Raw genomic sequence first — 11,655 nt, forward strand, 5'->3', positions numbered from 1 at the left:
TACAATATATACAGGCAATAAACACATCAACAATGTCTAATTCATTTTCATTTGACAAATTCAGAAAAAAATACTCCATATCTATTCTGTCTTGGTGTGTTCAAAGTTTTGTACCTAATTTACTTTCTATCACAACTTACATTACTATCCAAAACTATCTTTTTCTGTTTGTTTTTCAAGACAGAGAAAAACTATCTTTTGATATCTTTCAACATTATATACTTTACATTTCTTTAGTGAAGTTTTTTTCTGAGTCTCATAAATAAGGGAGGCTCTAACTATAAAAAAATCGAATCTTCAATTACCTCAGAGACCCAAGAAGGAAATAATATTGACTGAGTAAGCAGGAAGTGTAAGCAAGGAACTTTCAAAAAATTGAGTAATATCAGAAACAGCTGGGTCTCTGGACAGTCACCCAAAGTTCCTCTGTAATATTGGGGAATCCATCTTTGGCCTACAGGCCTAGCATATCTAAGAGACTTTCTGTGAAGTAGGACATTCTGAAGGGCTGTTCCTTCTTGTCTTAACAATGTTTGGCAGTCACTTTCTCTCTTTTGGGTCCTGCTTGTCCAATTAGGATAGCATACTGTCAGCAGTTAAGGCAAGGACATTTTCTTGCCCAGTGGCTTACTTTTGTCACAAAGAAAGTAAACTTCATGTGGAGTTTCATTGATGCTCATTATCTTCTCTGAAGTAGATTGGTGCTGCCAAGAGCAGACATGTCTCATTGTTGTAAAAAAAATCTAGGTTATTAAAACATCTTAAATGCCATATTCTATAGATCTCTGAAGTGTTTAAAAAATGACCTGTCTATTTAAAATATATGTTTCTTTGACCTTGAAAATATATGTAATATAACTACAAGTTTGATTATAGTAGGTGATTAACTGCCAACCTGCATTTCCTTACTGTCCTAAACAGTTAGCAATAATAATTTTCAAGGACTAGAAATTGGCATTACATTGTTAAATGAGCTGTATAGGTACAATACCTTGAACAAGATTAGAAAAGTATGCACAGTATGTTTTAACAAAATTAATTTCAAATTTGTATCAACATGAAAATTTGTATACAATATTCAAAAGTCCAATCCAATGTAAAACCTTTAAAACTAGTAGCTGCTTTTTGAAAGTAGATTTAATAATCTATCTTTTTATCTTATCAACCTGCATGCAAGGTACACTGGTGCAATAGTGAAACAAATATTATGGGAATAATAAACCACTTTCTGATAAGAATTACAGCCCACTCCATGAGATGGAGATGATACTAAGATGACCAAGAACCCAAGACTAGATAAGTCATAAATCTAGGCGAAAGCCCACTACTATTATTCTCCTAAAGGAACAAAGCAATAAAATAATTCCTAATGACATATTGCTATAGTCATATAGTGCCTTGCTTAATTCTCATTGGAGAAGCTTCTTCCTGCAGTGGATGGGAATTATCATCGAGACCTACAACTGGACAATGGGCAGAGAGTGAGAAACTTTGGAGAACTCCATCTTAAATGAGACATTTTCGTGAAAGCTTTCCCCTCATGGCTCAGGGTTCTATGCAGAAATGAAGGCATAAGATTTTAGCTAGAGGTGATGGATGACTCCAAGGAAACAGTGTCTTCTAGACACAACAGGATTGATGCACATATGAGCCCACAGAGAATGTGATAGCATTATAGGGCCTTCAGAGGTTCAAACCAGATGAGGGTCCCAGTACGGAGAAGAGATGGGGCTCACACTCCTAACCTAGAAGCTATCTGTAGTTGATACAAAATGGCAACAGAAGAATCATTTTTCTCTAACGGAGTCTTAGTGGGCACTTTAACCTTTCTTTACCATAGGCCCACGCCCAGGAGCACTTAGCCAACACAAAACAAACTCAATAGTATTTTTGTAGACTTTTTGTCTCATTTTTCTTTGTTTGGACATTTTTTTTGTCTTATTAGTCTTTTCCTTGTTTATTTTAATTTCTGTTTGTGTGTGTGTGTGTATGTCTGTTTCTTGGTTTTGCTTGTTTTTCAAGATAAAAAGAAAAAAAAGGAACATAAAGTTGCTTTGTTAGGGAGGTGGGGAGGATCTGTGAGGAATTGGGGAGCGGAAAGTATGATAAAAATATACTGTATGAAAGTTTTTTTCACTAAAAAAGAAGCAATGGAGTTAAAGTTAGTTAACAGGTTGGGCCCTAATCCAATATATTAGTGTTCTTTAGGAAAGGAGAATTTGGAGATAGACATTCATAGAGAGAAAACACTGTTATAAACAGGACTGCAACAACCAGCACACCAAGTAAAGATGCCTAGAACATTTTCTTCCCTCATTGTGCCATAAAAGGACCAACCTTATCCACACATTAAGCTCGAACTTGCATCTCCAGGACCATAAGGTAAAACATTGTTGCCATTTAGGCCACCTAGTCTCTGGCTATGGTTGCTCTCATGTTAGTGCAGATACATTGTTGTTTGATTTGTATATGCCAAAGCAAAGAGCAGTCCATTTTAAGAGCAATCTTAAAACTGCTTAAGAGGGAGGGCAGTGAAACTCGTGGTCCTTTCCTTAATTCATCTTCAAGCCCAACGAAACTTATGTGTCCTAAGCCCCCCCCCCAATATAGTTTACAATTCTTGATAAGATAAAATGTGTTAGGTTATTTTAGTTTGGACTCTATTTCCTTTGTAGTTGATAGTATAAGTATGATTTCACCATAGTAAATTCTATTAAACCTCAAATAGAACCATGCAAATATATACAAGAACCAAAGGCAAATATTTGCTGTGAGAAAATAGAAAGTATCCTTATTCCCTTCTTTGCACAAAGGTGGGTTTTGTGGGGGAAAAAAGAAAAGTAAATTATCCGCATTCCCATAGCTCCATTCATTGACTACAATGACATCAATCTCCTTACATTTACACATTTTCAACTCCATTCAACGCCAAATAATGAGAGATTTGTATCTACACCTAAGCAAGCCCAGCCTCCATCCTGGCTTGTGAAATGGCAAACCTGCCTCATTTCCTTCTTTGGTTGGATGGTAGAAGTGGAGGGCTTCAGGCAGCGTATAAAAAACACCAGAGCAGTACAGATCTTAGCATCCAGATCAGAGTCAAGCCACAGACAGACATGGCTGCCAAGGGCTGGCTGCCGTTTCTGCTGGTTGCCCTCTATTTAGGCATCTTCGGTAAGCTAAGGAGGCCTTTTTTTTTTTATCCCCATCTAGTTACTGGGGGGGAAATCCGAAGACATTTCAAATATAATGAGGCAATTTTGGCCATTAAACAAATTGTGGAAATTGTTTAATTAAAATAACTGGTAAATTAGACCCTGAGCAACCATGCATTTAGATTGTAACGTCCACAGAATTTCATATCGAGTTAAGTGAAAGCATGTATTTGACATGCTGGAGTAGCTGGCTACTAGAATGGATGCTTTTCTTTCCAGAGTTGATAATAGAAGACTTGCTACAAACAGATTTAGTATATTTACTTTAGTTATATGATAGCAGTCATCACTGTTCAATTGATAACATTTATACAGTATCATTAAGGCTTGAGTTGTTTTGACTGTGGTTACTGACTGTGTCTACCTTGAAGCAATCCACTAGTCCCTAGTTTATCTGTTGCTTTCTCAAACATCGTAGGTGCTGAACAAGCATTTCCTTGCCATAATAAGATCATACAGTCAGCCTTGTGTGCTTGCCTTGTGTGCCCAGCTGCCTTGGCTCCTAATTTAAAGCAAAAACTCAAGCACTACAGACTTATTTGTTTTTGCTGAGAAATTTTCTACTTTTTTCTCCACAGATCATCCCTGCAATACTGAGGTGTTAAGATGTCTGTGCATTCAGCTAGGTTCCGATTTTATTCCTCTTAGATTGATTAAGTATGTCTGGGTGATTCCTGAGAATATCTACTGCGACAGGATGGAAGTCATGTAAGTAGTAACGATGAGGAGGAGGGTGGAAGCCCCTTCCTGGGAGTTCTCTAGCTGGTGTCTCTTTACAAAATGTGCTTCTCAAACTGTGGGTTGTCACCCGGGCCACAGCATTAGGACGACTGAGACCACTGTACTAGATGAAGACACTGAAGACTACAGTTCTGGGCAATATCATTCCCAACACAATGGGAAAACTATTACCCAATACTTGTGCTCTCATTTCTAAAAATGACATTCATTCTTTCCAGAAAAAAAACAAACAAACCAAAACACAAAACCAGAAGGCAGCTCTTAAATGGAGAAGATAGCTGATTTCATAAACTCTGCTGAGTAGAATTAACTTTGAAGTCAATGAATACTCAAAAAGTAAAGATACACAGCCATGGGCAAGGGGTACAAATAAGGGACCTTCAGGAAATCTCTGGATTATACGCTTGGATGCACCAACGCATACAATATGGTCTAATGACTCTAGTGATAGCTATTCTTGGGGTATCAACCTTGCAGACTGTAGGAAATTCCTTCACTCATTAGTTACAACATTTTATCTATCTATCTGTCTATCTGTCTATCATCTATCTATCTATCTATCTATCTATCTATCTATCTATCTATCTATCTATCATCTATTTATCTATCTACCTATCATCTATGTATCTATTTATCTGTCTTCTGTCTGTCTATCATCTATCATCTATTTATTTATCCCTCTCAATTTCTCTATCCTGTCTATCATCTATCTATCTATCTATCTATCTATCTATCTATCTATCTATCTATCATCTATCTATCTATCTACCTACCTATCACCTATCTATCTATCTATTATCTATCATCTATTTATCTATCTACCTATCATCTATGTATCTATTTATCTGTCTTCTGTCTATCATTTATCATCTATTTATTTATCCTTCTCAATTTCTCTATCCTATCTATCTATCTATCTATCTATCTATCTATCTATCTATCTATCTATCTCTATGTGTCTGCTTTAGTTATTCATTTCTAGGTAGCATTACCATACTAGAGTATAAAATAAATGTGGCTATTACTGCACATTCTTTAGTTCAGCATGCTAGGTGACTGAGGTGGCTTCTCTGCTCACTGCGGAGAGTGAGTGGAAGAAGAAAGAAAATCAACAGGGCTGCAGGGAGCATATAAAATGCACTGTACAGTACTGATTCTACCATCCAGACCAGAGTCAAGCCACAGACAGACAATGGCTGCTTGCTGTTTTATGAAGAATGGCAGATCGATCAAAGGCTCACCTGGAAGTTCTCCGAAGGGCTCAGCTTTCAACCCAGGCTGCTAGAAGAGTTCAGCTCTTTGTTGATAGCCCGACACCCTTCTAGGCTGGTTGTTCTCAACCTCCTCAATGCTGCAACCCTTTAATACAATTCCTCATGTTGTGGTGACCCCCAGCCACAAAATTTTGTTTCTACTTCATAACTGTAATTTTGCTACTGCTGTGATTCATAATGTAAATATCTGATATGCGGGATATCTGATGTGCAACCCCTGTGGAAGAGGCATTCAGTCCCCAGCTTGAGAACCACAGCTGTAGGCTGTTGGTCTGTGGTGGTTTTCAATTCCTGGAGGCTCTCTCCAGGTTCTTCCACCCGGCTATTCGAATTTAAGCAATGGAAAAACCAGCCTCACACCACATCGATCTCCCTCTCCCAGTCAGAATTTCTCTTCTGCTATCAACCAGAAAAAATTGCTCTGACTACTACACGAGATTCATTTGAGAATCTACTTTTAAAAAATATGACTTTATTTAGCTGTTTAGTGATGCTGACTGTAGCTGCAAAATTCCTTTTGTCACTTAACATAACAGAGAGCATCATGCCTCTTCACAGAATGCTGGGAAACAGGGTGTGTTTCCGAAAAGCGTACATGTGTGCACGCAAGTGTAGCCAAGGAGTGCTCATAAGTGCCCACAGTTTGGTTACCTAGAGCAAAATTTAATTTAGAAAGGAACTAGAAGAGGAGCCTCCAGATCTGATTGGCTTTTACCCGCTGATTTGTGTCCTGTACCTGCGCCCCCACCCCCATCTGCCCTACTATTCAGCTCTGGAAGCTGGAACCTCCAGCCCCACAGACTATGATTTTGCAGGTCAAGTATTTACAGAAGTGAGTTAAAGTAAGGTCATTAGGATGAGTGCAAATTCAGCATGACTGGTGTATGAGTGCTTTGTCTGCAAGGATATTTGTGTGCCACATGTGAGCAGTGCCTACAGAGGCCAGAGGAGGGTATTGGATATCTCAGAATTGAAGTTTCAGACAGTAGTGAGCAACCATGTGGTTGCTGGGACTCAAACCCTGACCCTCTGGAAGAACAGCCAGTGCTCTTAGCCACAGAGCTGTCTCTCCAGTCTCGAGTACAAGCACAGAGCCACCTCTCCGCCCCCACTGTAGACAATTAACACTTGGACCATGGGGGAAAGTGTGAGGAAGGTGGCCATTTGGAAGCCACGTAGAGAGACTTCGGGAAAAGTAAGCTTGCAAATACCTTGGTTTTGAAGGTATAGTCTTCAGAATTTTAAGAAAATACATTTATTTGACTCACTCTATCTGTGGTATATTATGACAGCCACACCAAATTCCATGGTTCCAAAATAATATAAATATCTCTGTAAGAACTGAGGTGAGTGTGAATTCTGTTGTTTCTTACTTTCTACAGTCTTTTTTTTTGCCATCTAGATGTAACTAAAAAAATAGTGTTTATTTTGTCTGCTTTTGAACTTGAAGTTTGTGGAATTACCTAAATATATGTATCTTTTTGTGACTTGCTTCTATTATATAACATCATATTTTGTAATCCATTTATTTTGCTGTGTTTATCTCATTTATTCAATTGAAGAAGTAGTATTTCATAGCAACAACAGCAATAATAATAAACATGAATAGAATTCATTTTGTTAATGCACTGTTGAATAAATCACAATTTGGGTTCTGTCTAGGTTTTTGTTACCACACACATTCTTTATATATCTCCTACTTCATTCATATCAAAATCTCTTAGGGAGTTTGCTGATTGTACAGTTTCATCTTTGCCAGTGTATAGATCTGATTATTAGCCTTTCATATATAACTGGAGTGGGCAGCTCCATTTTTTTTCAGATGTGTCTTGCTTCAGAATTTCGGATCTTTGATAAAAACTTAGAAGCAGTTTGCATTTTTGCTGTGTTCTAAGGATACTTTCAAATATAATTCTTTGGAGTTATATTCTATGATAGCAAGTGTTTTCTTTCAAGAATGTGGATTTGCTCCTGATTTACTGAGAACGTTTGCATTTTCTTACTTTAAATTTGGGACAGGGGCTCTCTCTATGTCTCTGTGTGCTCATTGTAAGGGGCCTAGAGAGAGATAATGGTCTTGAACTCACCATCCTGGTTGCTGGGATTACAGCTGTACACTACCACACTTGATAACATAAATGTCCTTGAATGTTGATCATTGCATCAGCTTTCTTTAAATCACAAAAGCTATCCTAGTCACTGTACCAGTCTGATGCTACTGAAAGGGTATGATAATATCATTTCACATTCCAGTTTTTGGTGCTCAGACCTAGCAGTTGTTCGCTGGAATCATCCTTCCACTTGGCTGCCACGCTCTCTGGGAACAAAGGCAGTTTCATTTCCTCCTTTGAGGGCCTTAGGACTTTTACTTGTCTTACTAGCTTTGTTGAGATGGCTTGTTTCTGGGTTTAGAGGGAATTTTTTGCCAGTTTGGACCTTTAAGCATAGTGCTTTGTGGCTAACTTTTCTTGTGTTGGTTAATTGCTAAGAATTTGATTATATTATTTTCCATTATTAGAAAATTTTAAGCTGTGTTATCTTTTAAACCCCTTGGATGTGTACCTTGGCTCAGAATGCAGTAAGATGATCCAGCCTTATAAAATTAATTACAAAATGAGCCTTGGTACATTGGTGGAACTTTGTAATTCTGTGGAGTACAAAACTAAGAAGTCATGCTCTCCCTGCTGGACAATGAAAGACTCTTAAACGGGGCCCTAAAATCTAACGAAATCAGCAGATACACAACAATAAAGGATATATGTAAATTTATGACCAACGAGCCTGAAAGTCTGAGTTTGGTCCCTGGAGACCACCCTGTGACATGCACGTGCACATGAACAAATCAGTAACCAAACTGCATTTAAAAAAATTAGCTAGGCATACTGATGGGATTAAAAGTTCCATTCTACCAATACAATCAATATAGTTTGAAAAACCTGTGTGTTCATTTTTAAGTGTACACGCTTCACGTTGCAGATAGTATTGGGAGTGTGCATAGCATATTGTTAAATAAGCACAGTTATGATTTAACCAAAATACTTTATTTTTGCAGTGTCATGCTGAAAAATAGGACATCAATTTGCTTGGATCCTAGTGCTGAATGGGTGAAACTTCTTATTGAAAATATTATGCAGAGGTAAAATCAAGGCCAAGAATCTTCACATTCATGTTCTCTCATTTTTATTTTAGTGACAGGCATGTTTAGAAATACCCACAGATACATCGTAGAAGACAACACATCCACAATGAGATCAGACTGTGTCATCTAGAGGCTCCCAAAGCATCCCCAGACCAGCATCTCTGCCTCCCCTCAGCCCTACTGACTCAGCAATGACAAGGACAGACCCCCAAAGCTATGTTAGCATCTCCGAGCAACTCTGTGGTTGCTTGGGCATCACTAGTCTACACTTTTTATTGAAGGTGACAGCAACTTGACCTGTGTTACGAATATCCTGATTGAATATAAAGGTGATATAAAATATTTATAAAGTGCCTCATGCCAACCAAGTAAGTAGGTTAATGGTCCATTCGTTGAAAGAAATTTTAAGGGGAAAAAATTATGGGTGGAAAATATAACCATGGTCCAAATAGGATTTTCAAATCAATGACTTGAAAAGGAATAAAGAGCATGAAGCAGACAGCAGGAAAATATTTGAATTGACTCCTGAGAAAGAAAATAAAAGGGGGATTTTAAAGCCACGGTAGCATAAATGGGGAGAGATGGCCACTCAGAAACTAGTTCTCCAGTATTTCCCAACCAGAACATCAGAGCTTTCAGGGCACCCAGGGGCTGTGTGCTGGTTATGTCTTTGTTGCTGTGATAGTACTGCCCAAGTCAATCTGGGGGACGAAAGGGGTTTCTGGCTTACAGGTTACATTTCCTCACTGAGGGAAGTCAGGGCAGGAACTCAAGACAGGAACCTGGAGGCAGGAGCTGAAGCCGAGGCCAAAGGAAAGCTGTTACTGGCTTCCTCCGCATGGCTTGCACAACCTGCTTTCTTACGAATGTCAGGACCACTGTCCAGGAATGGCACAGTCCCCAGTAAACTGGGTCCTTCCAGATCCATTGTTAACCAAGAGAGCATCCCCGCATACATGCCCACAGGACAGACTGATGGAGGCAAATCCTCAAGCGAGGCTCTCTCTTCCTAGGTGACTCAGTTTGAGTCAAGTTGACAGAAACTATCCAACATGGCCACCTTGCTAGCCACAGGCCTGCTGGAGGGGAGACCAGATTCAGCTGTGAAAGTGTGGTTTGGTGGTCTAGATTCGCCAGCTGTCCCGTACGGTGTCCTTTTGGATAATTCAGTTAGCATCGGAATGCATTACTTTGTCCTTAATTTGATCTATCAGGGAGGCATAAGTATGCATGTAAAATAGTTAATTATGACTGTTGTTAACTTTCAACTGACCAACCAAATGGGTTTTATTTTATTTTAATTTTTAGCTTTTTTTTATTTTTTAATGTGTGCTTTCTAGGCAGGAGTAGATAATACTGTGTAGCTGTGTAGTTACATGTGCTTTGCTTTGATTTCAGCCCACATCTAAGGACCGCACAAGAGACTGAATATCTACTGAGGAACAAGTTCACTCTGCACCATCATTTTGAGAATGCACACTACCTAGATTTTTCTTGAAGTTCACACACATTATGAGGGTTGAGGACTGGAATGAAGTCCTCTGTCCATTCATTCTGCTTTTCTGACTTGCTTATGAAAAGAGTGATGATTATGTAGAAAAAATAAACCTGAGTCTCACATAGTGTGTGGGTCGTTTCTCCATCAGGCTCAGTACCTTTCTAGACTCTGCCTCTTCCACTGCTGGCCACCCTGTCTTTCAGTTTACGTGATTTTCTGGGGGAAGCTCACAGCTGGCTGTTTTTCTTCCCTCCACACATTTTGATATTCCATCTAATGGCATCAGACGCCCTTTATGTTGACAAACTGTCCACATATTGCTGAACCTTTTGTGCTCCAAAGGCTTATTTCACTCTAGTTTAGCATGCCGCAGTGCTGCAGCCCAGGGTAAAGCATGGCTCTTCGTCTCCAGTGACCCAGACTCAAACACTTCTTTCAAAGATTTTCATTCAGCAAAAAAATCTGAAATAAAAATACATGTTAAGTCAGACTTGGTGGGACAGGCATGCAATATCAGCACTTGGGAAGTTAAGGTAAGAAGATCGTGAATTCATGACTAGCCTGGTTTGTAGGAAGACTTTCTCTCTCTCTCTCTCTCTCTCTCTCTCTCTCTCTCTCTCTCTCTCTCTCACACACACACACACACACACACACACACACACACGTGGGTAACAAAGCAGCATTAACTATATAATATAATTATTCTAAAATTAAAAAGATTACTTTAAAATTTTTAGTTTTCCTATGTGCATGTCTGTTTGTGTGTGTGAATAGGGGTGCAAAAACCTTAGGTGTCAGTCCTAGATTTCCGTCTTGTTTGAGGCAGAGTCTCTGTTGTTTTCCACTGTGGATGCCAGGCTAGGTGGCCCATGACGTCCCAGCGATTCATCTGGCACTGAGGGAGTACTGCAGCTACAGATGCTTGGTGTCATGTGGATTCTGCGAGCCCAAGCTGAAGCCTTCATGCCTGAATGACAAGCGCAAGGGCTCACTGAGTTGCCTGCCCACACCAAGAATTTGTTTTTAACTTAAGCAAACCTTCTAGATAACGTTGGCAAAGACGAGAGGCAAACTAAATTAGAGCCCTGTGAGCAGGAACAACAGTAGGAAATGACAGACTTGCCACACTTAAGATGACAAGAATGCCACGGGAGACAAACGAGGGCTGGGAAACAGCTATAGCTGTGCCCTGACCATTTAACTTCTTCCTGGTAGAAATTCTGTGCATTTAGTACTAATAAATATCAAATAAACAAACATCCACTTTCTGCTTACCCTTTGAATGAAGGAGTGTGTTAACAGATGAATGACATTATTTTGGAGCCAAAGCAGGAACACTGTGTCAAGAGAGGTCTCTTTGTAGGTTCTGGAGCCTTTCTCTTGACAACTCTTGATGTTTGCCCTTGTTTGCCAACTTGAGGCCTCTTCTTTTCCTCTACGGTCTTTCTGTTTTTTTTTTTTTCTATTTTGAGTGGAAATCCATGCACAGTGACTCACTTACTTTCTCTAAAATTCCATTTTCAATTCTTAGAAGACATAATTTGTTGGCTCGTGTGTTTGCATCCATCCAACTACCTGTGGTCTAGCGCCTGTGGTCCCATGGTTCAAATGAAGCCATTTGTGGTCTCATTTGCAGAGCAAAGAAATGGTCCTCAGATTCTAATGACACAGAATATTTTCACTGTGTTTTGCACCATGTATGAGGGGAAAATATTAAAGACAGATATTAATAGGAAGAGAAAATATACTTCCTCAGAAGAAACGTTATTGTATTGTTTAAATGTGGAT

The 11,655-nt window shown here is 39.1% G+C and overlaps 1 long non-coding RNA gene across 1 annotated transcript; it reads left to right on the top strand.

Annotated features, from left to right (window-relative positions):
* The first annotated feature begins 3,798 nt into the window (after positions 1-3,798).
* LOC130876186 (uncharacterized) lies at positions 3,799-10,405 on the top strand. Its single transcript, XR_009057277.1, has 3 exons — positions 3,799-3,923; positions 8,283-8,366; positions 9,768-10,405. It is a non-coding gene; the product is annotated as an uncharacterized LOC130876186 (long non-coding RNA).
* The last annotated feature ends 1,250 nt before the right edge of the window (positions 10,406-11,655 follow it).

This window comes from Chionomys nivalis, chromosome 6 (assembly GCF_950005125.1).
Source record: "Chionomys nivalis chromosome 6, mChiNiv1.1, whole genome shotgun sequence".
NCBI lineage: Eukaryota > Metazoa > Chordata > Mammalia > Rodentia > Cricetidae > Chionomys > Chionomys nivalis.